Genomic DNA, 18,407 nt, shown 5'->3' on the forward strand with positions numbered 1-18,407 from the left:
GCCCGCCCAACAGGGAATAGGTGTCCTTGTGAGGACAGTAGTTCTGAGGCGGTCAGACTCTAAGGTTTGGGGTCGGAAGGAAACAGGGTGTCCTGACTTAACTCCCGGGTCCTGGGAGAGAGAGAAGACAGGCACAAGCATGTTTTTTGCCACGTTATTTATTAAAGCCATCTCCGTGCGTTCTCACCCCCGGGGCAGGTGTGCGTTGAGGGTCCCAACCCTGGGGACGCACAGAGGGACGATGTCAGGCGCTGAAGCGTTGGGTCATAGCCAGCACTACAAGCTCAGTGCTGTAGGAAGACGTCTGAGCATAGAGAGATGGTGTGGGCTGCAATCCCCTAAAGGCAGCCTGTAGCGCAGGGAGCTGGGCTGGTAGCGCCCTCTGCCGATGTGAGTCTGACCCGGGGGTAGGAGAGGGAGCTGCCTCACCAGCTGTTGAAGCCCCAAGTTGAAGGGGCTGTTGAAGCCCCAAGTCCAGCATGCTTGGGACACGTCGACTAGGCTGGCACCCCGGTGTCCTCCAGGGAGTATCAGGTCATCCGTCGCAATTCGTTGTAGTCCCCACAGGATACGCGGAGGCATCCTCGTAGCACTGGGGAGGCCCGCAAGGCCATGGCCCCCTTGGGCCCTACCAGCACCTGGAGCGTAGGGGACCTCGCTTAGCTTGCGACCACGCCTCCGCACACCTGGGCAGCGAGCTGCGTGGGGCGTCAGTTCCTTTGTGGAGAGTGGAGGCGGGTCAGGGGCTGGGATGAGGGCCGGAGTCCGGGAGTCAAAGGGGAACTCAGAAACCACTGTGAATCCCGCCCGCCCGTGTCTCTATCAGAAATGCATATTCGTCTGGGGGGAGGGTATAGCTCAGAGATCGAGCGCATGCATAGCATGCAGGACTTTCTGGGTTCAATCTCCAGTACCTCCATTAAAAAAAAAAAACACACCAAAAAACCAAAAAACATAAACCTAATTACCTCCTGCCCCCAAAGAAATAGATTTTTAAAAAATAAAAATAAATGCATATTCAGGTCTTTGCTAGAGGAATAAGTTCTGAGATTTTCTTCAAAATCCTCCAACACAAACAAAACAAAAAGAGTGGGAGGAAAAGATGCCTTAAAGCAAGAATGGCAAAATATTTGTAACCATAATGGGGTTTCATAACACTCTTCTCTCTTCTTTTGTGACGCTTGAAATTTTCTATAATGAACACTTTCTTAAAAGGAAGCTTGAGAGAGAAAAAAAGCCTCTAGAATCTGTCATATCTCTCTCACCTGTGTCTTCATAATCTAATAACCATTTACTGAGCACATACTCTGTTCCAGGCACTATTCCAAGGGCTTTATAAATATTTATCTTATAATGTGTAACACAGTATGTTAACATAATATGCAATATAATAGAATGCAATTGATTTTTTAATATATTGTCACCTAATTTATATTTTATGTAATACATTTATTTTAAAATAGTGACTATTTAAGGTAGTTTATTAAACATTTAATATTTTAAGTGATATTAAATCCTCACCAACACTCTGACAATCTAGATCTGCAGCACCATATGCCTTCTGCCTCCTAGGAAACTAGGGCCAGAAAAGTAACATAGCCTGCCTAGGTTTACATAGTTGTTAAGTGGCAGAGTCAGGTTTTTGAAACCTAGGGGTCTGACTTCATGACCTGTGTTTTTAGCCACTCTGCTATCTATACTGCCTCTCCAAAAAATAATATAAAAGTGGCTGCTAGAGCTATCACAGCTTATACTTGTTGAGTACTTATGCCAAGCCTCTTACTTTATCTTCACAGCTACCCTATGCAGTGGGTAGTGTTATCACCACTTTTAGTGGATGAGGAAACAGGCATAGAGACTGAGTCACTTACCCAAAGTTACACTAGAATTCTAAGAAACATAGTCGGAGTCTCTTGACCCTCTAGCCAAAGGCTCTGGCTTAGCTTACCTGCTAGGTTGTGGCAGATACCCAAGCAGTTCTCTTGCTGGTCCATTCCCCCATTCCTACAAGTAGCCTTGAACTCACAGGTGATTCTATTTCTCATCATGGGATTTCAAGTTTGTTTTCCCCTTATAATTACTACCCATTTTGCCTGCCTGGATTCTAGTTCTTCTGTGGCTCTCCTGCTTCCGTGTTCCTTGGGGACCCAGGGATCTCTACCCTGGCATCTTTCCCTGCTGGGTTTCCAACCTCTCCTTGTCTGGCTTCTTCCCATTAGCACTTAAACATCCCCAAGTTTCTCCCATCTCAATAACAACAACAACAACAACAACAACAACAACAACAACAACAACAACAACAACAACAATGATAAATCAGCTCTAAGATACTCTGCCTCTTCCTAGCTGATCTTTTTTCTCCCCTTTCTGCATAGACATCTTGTCAAGAGAGGGGTCTATGCCTGCTGTCTGTACTTGTCTCATTCCTCAGCCCTGCAGTCCAGGAGATGACCTCTTGATGTGATTTCTTAAATCACCAACAGCCTCCTTGGTCCTAACTCCACAGACATTTAGTGGGATATTTTATACTCATTTGTTGACTTTTACCGCAGCCCCAAGTGTAGCATCTCCCTTTTTCTGGCCTTGTCTTACAGTTCTCCTCCTTGCTCTCTTTCCCAGCTTAATGTCAGGTCTCAGCTCATTTGTCATCTCCTTCAGAAGGCCTTGACTGATCCCCTAAACTGGAGGTACTGCCTCTGGGTTCCCACAGCCTGCCTATTCAAGCCCTGATCACTCCAACATGTGCTGCCCTATTATAGCTCTGGTCACTCAGTCAGTAGTTTCCAGGAGTTCAGCAGCTCTCATGTCAAGGTGGGGTCAGCGGGTCCTGAGAAGTCCAGGGTGAGGTTTATGTGGGGTCTAGAGGGTCACGGGAGATCAGGGCAAGGACATTTAGTCAGTGGAGGTCAATGTGAGATCAGAGGATTATGGGAGAACAGTTCTACATGAAAAGGGTATGGAAGGTCAGTGAGGGGTTAAGAGGCCCCTGAGATCAGTGCTAGGTTACACAAAGGTCTTGGCTGGAATTGAGGTAGCCCTTTACTCATATTTCCCAATTGGGTCCCACAGCTGCACAGCCATCTCTGAAGCTGATGATCATTTGTGGTTGGGAGCAGTGCAGCCAGGACAGTCTGGGAAGTCAGAAATTACATGGAACCAGTCAGGATCTCGGGGCCTAGAACCCACCAATGTGGCTAGCTCACAGGCACAGGGTGTGATAGGCATGGGTGTGAGCCCACTGAAGCCATCAAAGGTGGTGAAGAGGCCCCCAGGTGCTAGATCGAAAAAGTGACAATTGCTAGCCTCTATAGAATTGGCCGCCTGGAGGCATCATGATGCCATTCTAAGTCTTCTGATGAGAAAATGATTCTTTTGATTGTTATTGATGCTTTATTGTTTGAGCCATGGCTATATAACCTACCCCATCCCCAAAGTGGGTTCACAGTTTTGAAGGCACTAGCCTGCTGTGAGTACCTTTTGCCCAGCAAAGTAATAGAGCTACCTCTTTTCTTCTAAGCTCCAAGACCCAGTCCCTGAGTTATTTGGCTCATCAGGGACAGGGGCGGAACTTTCGGCAACAACAACACTGTACATCCTCACCCAGGATGCAACCTATGGTTTGTGGGCAAGAAAAGGGCTGGCACTGAAGGCCTTGGCCATGTAAGCACATACAGCACTCTTGGCAGTCAGGCCGGACCAATGCCTCCCCAATCTGCAGAGACAAAGACTCAATATCGGGTCCAAAAAGCCATCATAAACATGAATGGACAAACAATGAAGCACCTGTGTAGCACATATCACAGACAAAGGACTAATTTCCCTAAATATGTAAAGAGTTCCTAGAAATCAAAAACAAAAAGACCAACAACACAATATTTTTTCAATGGGCAAAGGCTATTCAGAAAGTTAATAAAAAAGGAAATAGAAATGTTTCTTAGATATATGAAAAGATGCTCAACCTCCTAATAAGACATACAAATTAAAAATCTATTGAGATATTTTGTGTGTCTATGCAGAACAGACAGCCCCAGCTGTAGGCTCGGAGGTAATGGCCACAAAAGAAGGACAGTGATTCCAGAATTCCGTCCAGCTACAGAGAGGGCATGGGGGGTGGGAGAACAGCCAGGGAAGGGAGTATTGGCAGTCAGCAGACATTCTTGGAACTGTCAATGAAGGATCAGAGAGAGATCAAGGAGAACATTCATTAGGGATCAAAAGAGAATTCAGTGGGAAGTCAATGGAGGCTAAATGGGGGGGTCACCAAAGGATCCAATGGGGGATCAATGATAGAGTGACTGAATGGTCAGAATTAAAGAGAGGTCAATGGACAATCAATGAAGGTGGTAAAAAAAAGAATGATTAGGGAGTCAGTGGGAAAAGTCAGTGAGGAATCAAAGGGAGGATCAAGAAGAGGGCAAATGGAGAAAGTGAAATGAGTCACTGAAGATCAAGAGAAGGCTTTGGGTGGAACTAGGGGTGCTGCTCAACTGGAGGGTAAATGAGGGTGGAGTTAGAAGGTGAGTCGATGAATTAATGAGACACTATGAAAGGCTCAATGGATGAGATAATGAGTCAAAGAGGCTCAGCTGGGTAACAGAAAAGCCTGAGAATTCAATGGAGGAGTCAGTATCAACAGGAAGCTCAATAGCAAGATCTGCAGTGGTGTAAGTGGGGGCATTAATGGGCCAGTCATGGATCACTGGGAGTGTCAATTAGATAGCTCAGCACGGATCAGTGGGGTAACAGTGTGGGGTGGGGTCAACAGGGCAGTAAATAGGGTTAATGGGTGAGTCAATATAACAGTAGTAGGATCAGTTGGGGAGGGGCAATGGGTTAATGGGATATTAAAAGGGGGGTGAAAGAGGGTCAATGGGGAGGTCAGGGCTGAGCCGGTGGGTTAAAGGGGAGTCAATCAGGGAGTCAATGGAAGACTCAATGGAGAGTTAATGGGAGGGTAGTAGGAGTCTCAAGGGTGGTTAAGCATGAACAAGTCAGAGTCAGTGGAAGGAGTCGACAAGCAAGTCAGTGAGAAGGAGGGTCAGTAACCACCAGTAAGGGATAAATAGGGCCACTAGGGAATTGGAGTGGACATATTTGAGAACCAGTGGGAGAGGCAGTAAAAGAGGCATCAACAGGAAAAGAAGGGTCACTATGGGTTATCTGAGAATAGTGGGGACAGTGAGGGATGGTGGGTCAGTGTGGGCCTTTGGAACCTCCCCTAGAAGTAGTTGAGATCTTTCAGACTCACATCTAGCCTCAGAGCATAGGCTGAGGGGGTCAGGTCCTTGGGCAGCCACATGGCCACAGAAGTGGGGTCAAATTGAGGCTGAAGGGCTCAAAGTTGGCGTGGCCTGTGTCACAGAGACCTGCCAGGTGGTAGACGCAGGAACCAGGGAATTCACAGTGGGTTCCTCCAAATGTGTGGAAGTGGAAGTCTCCAGTGGCAGTGCAGACCAGTGGCTCCTCCAGGGTGGTGGTGCTGGGTGGGGGCTGGGCTAACAGGTAGTGATGCCAGCCACCTGTGGCAGCCTTGCAGCGACCACAGCCCTTCTCAGGCCAGCAGCCGGTAGACTGCTCACCAGGGCCCCAGGGGCTGGGCAGTGGCAGTTCTGAATACAGTTGTCTGTCCAGAAAGTGCAGCATTGGCACAGGAAGCAGGAGCAGTGGCACGGAGCACACATCAACCCTCCAGCAGCGAAGAGCAGGCAGGCACTGGCAGGTAGGGGCACAGGGGTGGCTACAGTGCTCTGGGGCTGAGGGATTGGCACATGTGGCTGGATGTGCAGAGACACATGGGAAAAAGCAGGAGTTTGTCAGGCACTGGGGACTGGGGCCAAGGACCAATGATGGGGAACCAGCAGTGGGGCCACCGGGCTCAGGGCAGGGGCCAAGGTGGCTGAGGGGGAGAACAAGGGTCAGGGACCTATTAGTTGCAGGAGTCTGGGTCACCAGTCCCCTCCTTCCCAAGACCCAGAGGTCACGCCTCTATCTCTGACGCCTCAGACCACAGCCCTGCTCACCTTGCAGTAGAGCCTAGGAGTCCATCTGTGATGCCACAGACCTCCTCCGTAAGGCAGCTGAAGGGAACACAAGCCAGGCGCCCTCCAGGGCTGCACACTGGCACCAGCCGTCTGGCAGGCGGCCACATAGGCTTGCAGGCAGGCCACAGAGCACTTTGTGGTTCCTGAGGGCACAGCCCATGTTGACCACAGAGGTCTGGAAGAAGGGCTCCGGTGGCAGGCATGCGTGGCAGGGCGCCAGCAGGCCGCTGGGCTCACACGGAAGGCCACAGGTGCTGTGTCTGGGCTCTTGTCCTATGTGGCTGCTGGACAGCTGGCATCTGGGCAGGGATGCAGTGCAGGCCTAGGCCTCGGCTGCTGCAGGTTACCTGTCGAAGTCGCCACAGAGGCTGTGCACCCGCCCCTGTCAGTGCAAGGACAGGCAGCCGAAGGTCAGTGGTGGGGGTCAGGGACTGGGGAGAATCAAGGAGAAGAGGGGTTGGCAGTGGTGTGGGGAGAGTGTGTGGAAGCTAAGAGAGGTGGTGTGCTGGAACACGGGGAGAGTGGAGAGGGAGGGGAAGAGGGAGAGGAGGGATGTGGGGGTGAAGTAAAGGGGGAGAGGGAGTCAAGGCAGAAGGGGCAATCACGGCAGCTCTTGGGAGTGGGTACTGAAGAGTAGGAAGAAGACCAGGAAAGGTGTGGGAGGAGGTGTGTGGAGGTTAGAAGAGGGGAAGGAAAATGAGGGGAGGCGAGTGGTGGGGTGGGCACGGGGGTGTAAGATAGAGGGAGTATTCCTATTTGGGGACAAGGGAGAGACCTAGATGGCATCTGTGGACCTGGGGGATAAGGAGGCGGCAATGGAGGGCTGGAGAGCCAGGGAAGATGTTGGGACAGGAGGAGGGGAGAGGATGCGAGGCAGGAGGAAAGGCAGAGGTGAGAGAAGGGCACGCAGGGAAGGAAGGTGGTCAAGCAGGGACTGGGGTTGGGGATGCCAGGTGGGAGTTGGGGAAGAGGTAACGGTAATCATGGAGCATGGAGGGCACCCGGAGACCCAGGCAGAGGAAAAGAGACCTGGAGATGAAGATGCGGGGGGTGGGAGAGACAGGTGGGGTGGGCATACTGGGGTGAAGAGAAGTGGGGGAGGGAAGTGGGAGAAACAGAGAGCCTGGGCAGTATGGAGAAGGGACATGTGGACCCAGCTGTTGGGAGAGGGGCTGAAAGGAGAAAGGGAAGGAAGAGAGGGAGGAGGAGGTGGAGAACAGAGAAGGAAGAAGGAAAAGAGAGTGGAAATGAGGGTGATGGGGGGAGGAAGGCCTCAGTGGGGGGGTAGGCAGAGATTGGACCGCCAGAACAGAGACTGGATGGTAGCTGAAAGGAGGCAAAGAGGGGGTGGGATCTCACCTTGACGCATCCCTGGTCCAGGAGGAAGCGGTGGAGCAGCACGTGGTGGAGTTCAGGCATCCATGAGCCGTTTTCCAGCACTACCTTGAAGGGCCACGTACCCGAAGGCGACATTTCTCTGTGCCCACCAATGAATAGGTGCAGGCGTTGGGGAGGTGGAAGGTGGTGCCCTCGAAGTTGCGGTAATGGAGCCTGCCTGGGGCAAGGCAGAGATCAGGGCCATCCATCCTGCTTGGCACAGTTTGCAGGCCATCTGGCCGCCAGGTGGCAGTGGCAGCAGCGGCTGTGTGCGGAGTGAAGGGCGGGCAGCGGCGCCGGCGCAGCTCAGCACAAAGCCCGCTTCGCACACGCAGCCCTCGTAGCCCTGGAGGCAGCACCCGCGATCCTCGCAGCCGGGTGGCCGCTCCTGTCCTGCGAAAGTGTCTGGGCAGCTTGGAGCACACAGTGTGTAGTGTGAGTGTGTGCGGCAAAGCAAGCCTGCGAGGAGTAGGAATGGAGGGTTACTTGATGGCAAGTGGCTGCTGGAGTCTCACCCTCACCTCTGGGGCTGGGCTGCGACATCTGGGGCCTTGCAGGGGTAAGGGATGGAAAGATTGACTTGGGCAGAGCTGAAGCTAACTTTGAAATGGGTAAAGACCAGGTAGCTAACCATGAATCAGAAGCACAGTTAATCCCTAAGGGTTTGGGATGGGTAAGGGTTTGGGGGCTGGACCATGAACAGGTCTGAGTTTCTGAAGAGGTAAGGGTTGAAGGGCTGGACCATAATCAGGGCTAAGAAGTAGGAAGGATAAGAGCCAGGGGAAGGACTTTCGTCTGAGATGGGTTGACACTTTTGGATGGGCAAAGTATGAGGTCCCCGACCATGACGGGGAGTGGAGAAGTGGTTGGAGGCTGGCACTGTGGGAAGTATGGGTCTCAAGGACTAAATTGTGTGTGGCAGGTGGGGGGTGGGGAGGCTGGCACACTGAGATGGGCAACAAGGAGCTGAACTGGGGTCAGGAGTGGGTCAGAGAGGAGAGGCTGGACCGAGGCCCTGGACACTCACTGCACAGGCTCAATTTCTGCCAGGGGAAGACCTGGCTGCCCAGCAGCTGGCAAGTTTCACGGTAGACAGTTAGCATCTAGCAGGGTACAGTGCCCAGGCATACATCCACCATGCAATCTTGGACATAGGGGTTTGGGGCAAGCAGTTTACAGCACAGTCAGAAGGGCCCCAGTGGGGCCAAGAGGATGTCACATATGTAGACAAAGTGGGCTGGGGTGCTGGTGTTTGGCAGGGTGACACAGGATGGTAGCAGTGGCAGCATCTTGCCAGCAGCATCCAGGTACCCAGCGCGGGAACCCACCAAGAAACTATGGCCGAAGGCCCAGGCCAATGCATCCTCAGGCAGCTTGGTGCCCCCTAGAGTGGAGGCTTTGCAGCCCCCAGCCCCAGCAATCCTCACCTCACATAGTAAAGTTTCTGTCTTCAGAAACCAGAAGTCCCTTCTCCAGAACATAAAAGTCAAGCCATGGGACATGAAACCCTCACTGCAGACCCTGGAGTCTTCACTGCCTAGAGGACTTTTCCATCCACCAAATCTAGGAATCTTGCCTTTTAGAACTGCGTAATTCTGGACCCCAGAAACTATGTCTTCACTTTCAGGACCCACAGACTCCAACTCCAAGACCCAGGTGTTCCAGTCCTCAGAACCCAGAAGCCCCACCCCTAGGGTGGAGGAGTCTCCACCCTCAGACCCAAGAAGCCCTGGCTCCAGAGCCTCAGCAGTCCCATCCCTAAGGCCCGAGGCCATCCCACCCCAGGGACTCTGAGCTTTGCCCCAGGAATCAACTCTAGTATCAAGGAATGTCCCCTCTAGTTTCCAGAGTCCCTTTCACCAGCAGCCCATAGCCCTTTACTTCTAAGGCTCACTCAAGGCAACCAGCCTGGAATTTCCAGGGGTGGACGCTGATACTCAGGTGCTGACAAGCAGGCATATAGACCTGGAGGGCCACGCAAAGCCCAAGTTGGTAGTTGGGGAAGAGACAGATTGACAGGTCCAAGCACTGCAGCTGGACTCAAAGAGTGTAGGCTGCAGCAGATAATCGCAGTGGCCTGATGACCTGTTCAGAGTTCCTAGGACAGCACAGGGCCCTGGGGTCTCTGGTTGGGGTGCGGGCTGGGCACAGGAAGCATCCCAGAGGGTGTGGCATGGGGTAGCAGGTGGCTGCAGGGCCCAATTGCACAAGAAGACACGAGGCTTGGGACCTCCCACATCTTCGGGAGTTTCCCAGTTGAAGTTCCCGCACAGGCCTGCCATGTGTGCACGTTAGCTGCTGGTCATTTGCAGAGACCACATGTGCTGCCAGTTGGTGACGAGGCACAGTTCGGGTGGCTCTTGTTTCAGATTTGCCTCTGCTCATAATTTAGAGCTGTGAGGGTACAACCACAGCTGCCCATCACTCAGGGTCACTGGCTGCCACAGCCACTGCTGGGCAGGGCGACCCAAGAGCCAGAGTCACCAGAAAGGCTGTATTCCTAAGCATTTGAGGAGGGGTGAGGGTTGGAAGCTGAGGGAGTTGAATGTTGGGGTACTGAGTGAGTGGGGGCTTCAAGGTCTCATCCTCAGCCACTAACCAAGAGTCTTGTTTCCACACCCAGATGTGTCCTCACGCAAAACTCAAAAGTCTTTCTCTGAGGAATCCAGATAAGTTATTTCCACTAAGGAGCTAGGACTGCCCACTTCCTCCAGTTCATAGGAAAGCCTTCAGCCAGAACTCAAATGTCTTTCCCACAATTACCAAGAGCCTCTGCTAAGAGCTTCCAAATCAGATGGTATCTCCCTTCTCTCAATCCATGATTTCCTTTGTTATCCTCTATCCCCCAGAAGGTTTCCAACCCACCTTTTAGTCTCCCTCACTGCCTCCATCCTGGCCCAACCCCCATCATCTCCTGCCAGGACTACTGCAGCAAACCTCCTCACTGGTCTCCCAGCACTTCCTTCTCAAGCTCCAGAGTCTGTCCCCCACATGGCAGCCACAAGGATCTTATTCACATGAAAGTGATAGTTCATCCCTCCTCTGCACAAAATCTTTCCTTGGCTCCCACCTCACAAAGAATAAAAGCTAAAGTTGCTGTGAGAGCCCACATGGCCGTACACAATCTGACCCCCGTGATCTCTCCCTTTTCTCGGCACCATGATCCCTCCACTTCAGCCTGGACTTCTTGCCGTTCCTCTAATGCGCCTGGCAGATTTTCACTTTAGGCACTTGCTGTTCCCTCTGCCTGGAATGCTCTTTTCTCAGATACCCACATGGCCCTCTCCCTCACTTCCTTTAAGACTTGGCTTAAGTTTCATCTTCTCAGCGAGGCCCTCCTATTTAAAACTGTACTCTCAGAAATCCTGATCCCACTTTCCTTGCTCTATTTTTTCTCTTTAGCACGTATCATCTTCTAACATACTATAAAATTAACTTAAATGTGTGGCTTATCTCTCGCCGCTAGAATATAAGCACCGGAAGAACAAGGATTTTGTCTGCCTTGGTTGCTGATGTGTCTTCAGTTTCTTCAACAAGGTCTGATACACAATAATTAAAAATATTCCTCAATTAATGAGGGAACTCAGGAGTGTCAGGTCCCTGGGAGATGGGGGCCCATGTGGTGAGAGTAAAAATCTGGAGCCCTGAGAATTTGAGGATGCTGGAGACCTGGAATGGAGGCTGAAGAATGCTGAGGAACCACTAGAGCACTTGGGGGAAGTCCTGACTCCTGAGTGTCAGGGCAAGCTCTCAAGGGGTGTGGAGGGGAGTATGGACCATCATGGGCTCCCACAGCAAGTCAGCATCATACACTTTCTGAGCTTTCCATGTATTCTCATTTTTGTCCTCAATACAACCCTATGGATTAGGTCTTTACATCATTCTGATTTCACAGATGAAGAAACAGAGGCTCAGAGAGGTTAAATAATCTGCCCAAAGTCATACAAATAAATAGTCAAGTTGGGATTGCACCCATGCCATATGGGTCCAGAGTCTGTTGTCCTTCTATAGTGCTGAAAGGTGGCTTTGCTACATCCATAACCTCCATGAGTTTTCCCCCTCTAGCAACTCTGATTAAATATAGTCTAGCCCCCACAACCTTCCATGCAGAGCACTGTCCCTAAATCTTCCCTGAGGAAAAATGTGGGACATACCCGTGGCTGCATATGGTCCGAGGACATGACCAAAGCTCAGAGAATTTGGAGGCTCCAGATGCCAGTGTTAGGGGGCAATAAACATAGCAAACATCCTTCACATGACACTTACCATGAAATGGACTCTGTTCCAAGTGCTTTTCATATATTAACTCATTCCCACCTTACAGCGACCTGACGAGGTGGGTGCTAGAGATCCATAATCCCTTAACTACAATCCCCCAATGCAAAACTGGTCTGAAGACAGAAAGATGTTTTGTGTGTTTGATGTTAAAACTAAATTGGCAGCGAAAGCTGACCTGAACTTATGAGTGGCTGCTTACTGTCTTAACTTATTCCACTTGGTATGAATATTCAGACATGTCACTGCAGAGATATTAATATTTGTTATTTTTAACACCCACTAGGAGTATTATATAAAATACGTGGCATTTGCATGATATGACCATTTGAAATTCCAAAATCTGAAATGCACTTGGCCCCAGTCATTTTAGATAATGGACTGTGGACCTGCATAATTGCCTCCATTTCTGAGATGGCAAAACTGAGGGACAGAGAAGGATAGGGCTTCCCAGGATTCCATACAGTATGATTCTTACCGGAACAAAGCAGAACTCATGTTTGACTGTAGCGATGGTAATGCCAAAGATGTGCCTTGTGACAAAGCATGGGCTGTCTCCCTCCAGAGTAGGCAACACACAGTTGGAAGGCAGGGAGGCCACTGGGCAGGGTCTGAGGGTGCAGCCTCAAGGCATGGGGAAAGAGTAGCCATCAAAAGTGTAGATGTATGGTAACCCAGAGGCCCAAAAGTTACCCCTTGTGATGGACCCCTGCCCATTACTAGAGACAGTTGCTATCTCTGATTTGCACAAGTATCATTTTGGACCCAAACACAGTTTCAAGTTCTGGTTTCTCCACTGCTACAGCCTCTGAGCTTGGCTCAATCACTGGCACCCACCTTGAGCCCCAGCTTGGCCACTGAGGCAATTTCTGACCGAGACCAATACACTGTCTTGGATTTGGGCTCTGGTTCAGCTGAGCATGGGCAGGGAGATAGGTGCAGGTGCTGGTTCAACTACAGCTGCAGATTTAGGCCAGGGTTCATTCACAGCCCCTGTGCAAGCCCCAGATAAGCTGCAGCCACAGGTAAAAAAAAGCCCTGGTTCAGCTTCATGTATGCTCTCTGATCCTGGTCTGACCATTACCATGGTTTTAGCTCTGGACGCTGTTTTGGAGTCCTTTAGAGATACTGTCTTGAAACTGGACATGGTCTTGGATCCAGATGTGTCCTGAGTGCTGTGTATACACTTCGCTTTGTGCTTCACAAGGTGACTTGTGGTCCCATCAGAGCATGCATAGTCCTTACAGGAGAATGGAACTGGAGGGGCATCATCACGGAAGATTCTAGGCATCATTAGGGAAGATTCTAGGAAGGAATGGGATTCCATGGGAGGGTCCACAGCCGTCTCAGAACACCTGGAGATGAGAGGAGAGGATGCAACAGAACTGAATCCTGGCATTTAATTTCATCCCTGACCTGCCTCCACACCCTAAGCATCCAGGGTCCCTGGCATTGAGGACTCAACATTCAGAAGCTAACAGGGTTCCCAATCTAAAATGAATTGGGGTCCGTATCAGCAGAAAGAGAAGGGTGGGGCTGAGGGACAATACAGAAATGATCAGCACAGCCTGGGTGTATAATAGGACTTTGATAAGCCAGTGAGAACAAGCTTCCTCTAAAGACAGCTATACCAATTATTTAAAAGTATCTGTGCTAGTAAGTCCAAACACATCTGTAAGTTGATTTTGGCCAGTGAAGACTTCCATCTTGTCATGTTAAGCAGCCTTAAGAAGTGTGTGTGTGTGTGTGTATGCATTCTTTGGGGGAGGGATTGGAAACATATATCCTCCCTAATTTCTAGGGAGAGGATTTATTTTTCATAATTGTTGGTGCGTGAAGTTAGCCATCTACAAAGTAAACTTGAAAGAAATTATTTGTTCTGTAGGATTTTGTATATTTTCCATCAAGATGAAATACAGAGTTTTGGTGTGGATTAGAATGGGAGCTTAAGTATCAGCTCCTCAGGGTAGGGATGTTGTCTATGTTGTTCATTGCATTTCCAGTGCCTAGAACAGGCCTGGCCTGAGGGAAATATTTTTAAAACTTATTGAAAAATAATGGCAAATATTTACTGCATGCCAGACGCTGTTCTATTAACTCATCTTTTAAAAGGCAAGAAAACCTTATGATGTTGTTGGTATTATTACCCACACTTCACCGAGGAGAAACTAGAGGGTTCGAGAAGCGAAGTGACCTGCCCAGAAGCACACAGCTTATTGCAAGATTTTAAGCCTCTTGGCTCCAGAGTCCAGCTCTGAGCCATTATGAATAAATGACTTGAAGTATATATCTTCGTTTCTAAAATACCCTAGCCTCTCTGAGTATTCCCTCACGCCTCTCTCATCTCCCCGGTCTCCTGCTGTTTTTCGGAACTGGAAGATATTGGATGGGAGCCCCCTGATTCCAGGGTTACGGGGAAATCCCGAGTGCCTTGGCACAATTCAGGACCATGGTCAGCGTCCAGTTACCATTTACACTGAGTCAGCGCGGAGCGCAGCGCTCACTGTGGCGATGCGCCTCTTTGGAGCAGCCTGAGAGAATGTGGATCGCGGCTGCCACACTCTCCGTGTGTAGATTTGGGAAGTGATTTTGCGACTTCAACCTTCAACTGCTCCCTCTATAAAATGCGGATTTTATAAAAATCTGCCTCCACGGTGGCTACGAGGAATACATTACATAATGTACATGCATTTTATATATATATATATATATATATATATACACTTAACTCATAAATCTGGACTATAAGTGTTTGTGAGGCAGTACAAAAAGCAAACAAAAGAAAAAGACGGTTAAACAACTTGTGTGCTGGAAGTAAGTGGACCAGGGTTCAAATCCTGACTCTGCTCCTTTCTAGCTTGGCAAAAGATTTGAGCTCCAGCCCTTCCCCTTCCTTTCTCCAGGAGAAAAAAAGGAGGGGAATTATTATAATATTATTATAGCGTCTACCCTAAAGGCTAGGAGGAAGGTTAAGCATTCAATATTAACTTTGTTATTTTATCTCTCCCTCCCCATTGTTCATATTTTACACTATAATAAAGAAAAAGAGCACGTGACCATCAGCAATAACTTCCCCTTGAGCCCAGTACCTGGTATAAAAATAATGTGGCACACATTTAATAAATTATAGTTATTATTATTCATTCCATAAATGTTTACGGAGTGCTGGGCACTATCATGGGTGCTAGTGATTCAATGGTGAACAAAACACTTTTGTAAAAATCTGACCACTTGAAGCTATTTGGGGTGACAGAAATATTCTATAACTTGATCTAGGTGATGGTTACACGGGTGTGTATATATATGGGAATATTAATCAGGCAGGTTACTTTAAGATTGTGCAATTAACTGTGTATCTTAAGCCTTACTTTTTGTTGTTGATTTTAGTTTGTTTTTGTGGGGGAGGGAGGTAATTAGGTGTGTGTATGTATATATGTATGTATGTATGTATTTAATGGAGGTACTGGGAATTGAACCCAGGACCTCATGAATGCTAGGTACACACTCTACTACTGAGCTATACCCTCCCCCCTTTAAGCCTTACTTTAAAAAAATTGCTCTCAAGGAACTAATGTGTAGCAGAGAGAGAAAATAAGTTAAGAATAAAGAAAGTGACATGCTTTATGGGAAAAAAAGCAGGGAAGGGCTAAAGATTGTAGGGCTTGGAGAGTTGCTATTTTAAATTGGGTGGTCAGGTTGGCCTCAATAAGAAGATTCAATTGAGTAAACAATTGAAGGAGGTGAGGGAGTGACCCAAAAGTATATTATGGGGACAGCCAGTGCAAAGGCCCTGGAGCAGGGAGAAAAGAGTAAGGTGGCCAATGTGGCTGCAGTGAGGGAGGACAAGAGAGGAGATGAGATCAGAAAGGTAATGGGAGCAGGTCGTATGGGGCCTTACAAAACACTGTAAGGACTTTTGTTTTTTACTGGGAGTGAGGTGGAATGATTGCATGGGAGGGACGTGACTTGGCATTTTAAAACTGTCTCTTTGGCTGCTAGTTGAGCAATCGAGTGTAGTGTTATGATTTTCGATCCTCATCCCCTGAAATCCCATTACCTGCCCACCGCCTCTCTTGGGCCCCAGAGCTGGTCACCCGCTGCCGGGAACCCCGCGGCTTGGGTCCGGAAGCCAGCGCCGTGGGCGGTGCTGGAGCTGAACTACGCCCGCCGCGTCTCCTGGCTGCGCACGGCATCGCGCCAGCGCCTGGGCCCATAGGCCAACTCGGTAACTCGGTCGAGGCGAAGCTCTGAGCCAAGACGTGCTTTGGCCAGAATACTGCCCGGGATGAGGCTCAGGACCAGCAGGAATGAGACTCCAGTGCGAGCTGGGCAGCGGCTGCTGATTGGAGAAGCCTGGCAACGCCTCGAGCGCGAAGCTCAGTCTGAATGCGCCCACTGGGAGCATGAGGGCAAAAAAAAAAAAAGGATTGTAGGTGACGCCCGCGCAGGCGGCGGCTGCAGCCAGGAAAGTATCTGCTGGCGGGCGGGGAAGCTCAGCACTAGCGGGCGCACCGGATCCACGTCCAAGCGCAGCAAGGCGCCAGGGCTCAGAGCCCGCGCTCTTTTCGGGGCTGCCCCCCGCGGCCAACAAGCGCAGGCCACCGGGACCGAGAACCGCCAAGTACACAAGGTCTCCGGGCCCGGGATCCAGGAGGCGCGAATGGAAGCACGGCGTAGACATGGCCCCAGCGACTCTGGGGCAGCAGCTGTTCGCACACGTGGCCACAGGCTTTGTCTCCGCTTGCCGGCAACTGTGATCGGCTAGGAGCGCGACGGGATGAGTGGCCATGACGTGGGTGCCCCACACGTCTCCTGAGCTCTAACCCCCTCGGTGCCTGGAAGGGCTCGAGGTGTACGAGGAGGGGCCGGCGGGCAGCGTGCTCGGGGCCGTCCAGAGGGACCGGCACCGGAGTTCTGAGACGCAGGCACATGGGCCCAGCGCCGGGCACCACGGCAAACTCCTTGTGCCCGTCGTGGGGCTGCAGAGACGGCGTCACAACCCCGTAGAGAGGACCCAGCGGGCAGTGCGGAAGAGCCAGGGAGAATCTCAGGAGGCTCGCTCACCATCACAGTCACTCCCACCGACCGCCACGCGCTGCCCGCCGCCCGCCCCGAGCCCCGCAGCTCCACAGCGCGGGGCAGGCGCACGGACGCACTGGCGCTTGGCCGCAGGCTCAGCGCGCGCCGGAAGGGCGGCGCCCCCAGCGGGGGCGCTCTCACTAGCACTGCCCTTGCGGGGCGGAGTGGGGGCCCTTGGGCGGTGGCGACACGTACGGCCGGAAGTGGGGCTTCTCAGTGCTGGATTTCTCTAAGAAAGCCGTGATGAAGTAATGGCCCTGGAAACTCATAAACGCAGCCATTGGGCTTGAGGGATCTGGGAATACGGAGGAAAGAGTCAGCATAATCCTGTGGATTTTGAGGCCAAATAAATCAGGTTTTAATTCTGACTGCCACTCCCCGGCCATTTGAACATGGGCAAGGTATTTAACTTATCTGGGCCTCATTTGTAAGAGGAGTTCTTAGCTCACACTCCACAGGGCTAAAGGGAAGATTAGATGAGATAATATACGTAAAGGCCATGGAACAGTGTCTGGTATATAAATATCAGCTTAAAATACAGTTGTTCCATTGGGCCACCGTCCCGGAAAGGCGTGACTGGCCCCCTTCCTACAAGTAGTTTGGCCAATCCCTCTCCACAGAGTCTGCCCAAATAGTCCCTTGTCCCAGCTGGCCAGGGCCCTGTCCCTAGAAGCTCCACTGTGGCCAATCCCAGAATTTGCCAGGCAGCCCCCCAACCCTAGCCAGCACAACCAGTCCCTGCTGCAGACCCAGACCAGATCACCAGCCTACTGGGTCTCCCATGGATCCCTCACCCCGTAGGAAACTCAGGGCCCCTAGGCACAGCAGGGCCGGTGTGACGGCAGCCATGGCTGGAGAGAGAAGGGATGGATCCAGGCTAGTCAGTGCAGTCTCTCCCCCAAGTCTGCCCTCCAGCCCTCCTACTGCAGGAGCAGAAGGGGACACAAGAGGAATTCCAGAGAAAGGCTTGGGCCTCAGAGCCAGGGGAAAAGGCAAGGTTGGGGGTCTCACTTGCCAGGAGCTGGACTAAGGCCAGGCATATCGTGGGGGCATTTATAGTCCCAGATGCCTGGGCCTGGCCCTCAGCACTCTTGCAGGGTCAGCACACAGATGCCCCCATTAGCACTGGCTCCAGCCTGACCTGGTGCCATTGATCATAATGTTGGCGGGGTCAGGGAGAATGGGCAGTGGAGAGACAGGGAGGGGAGGGGAGAGACAGTGAGCAGAGACACTGAAAGAAGGAGAGGGAAAAAAAATGCAAGAAAATTACTGTGAGATGGAGAGATGGGTGTGGGGCAAGGGACAGACAGGGTGAGAAAGGTAGAGAGAGTTCAGAGTGGTGGACAGACATAAGGACCAAAAGAGAGACAAGAAAGATATTTCTTCAAGGAGGGCCTTCGAGTGTGGAGGAAGTGGTTGTGTCTGAAAGGAATGACTGCTCCAAGCTTGAGACAGAAAATTACACATTAGGGGATTGAAGTGGGCCAGGCAACAATACCATGGTTCCTCAGAAAAGAAGGGCTCCTGAGCCTGCTGAGGAAGGAGAGTTTTCAGGCTTGAGCTTTGGGGATCTTGGGGAAGAGGGTGCCAGGAGCCCACACTCCTGGATTCTGTGCAAGGAGGGACTGGAGACTG

At 50.9% G+C, this 18,407-nt stretch overlaps 1 long non-coding RNA gene across 1 annotated transcript; it reads right to left on the minus strand.

Moving 5' to 3' along the window:
* Window positions 1-333: 333 nt before the first annotated feature.
* LOC116666064 lies at window positions 334-16,036 on the minus strand. Its single transcript, XR_004322939.1, has 5 exons — window positions 15,751-16,036; window positions 12,172-13,048; window positions 7,401-7,877; window positions 6,021-6,423; window positions 334-638 (listed from the first exon to the last, which is right to left on the minus strand). It is a non-coding gene; the product is annotated as an uncharacterized LOC116666064 (long non-coding RNA).
* Between the last annotated feature and the right edge of the window lie 2,371 nt (window positions 16,037-18,407).

This window comes from Camelus ferus, chromosome 9, assembly GCF_009834535.1.
Source record: "Camelus ferus isolate YT-003-E chromosome 9, BCGSAC_Cfer_1.0, whole genome shotgun sequence".
Taxonomy (NCBI): Eukaryota; Metazoa; Chordata; class Mammalia; order Artiodactyla; family Camelidae; genus Camelus; species Camelus ferus.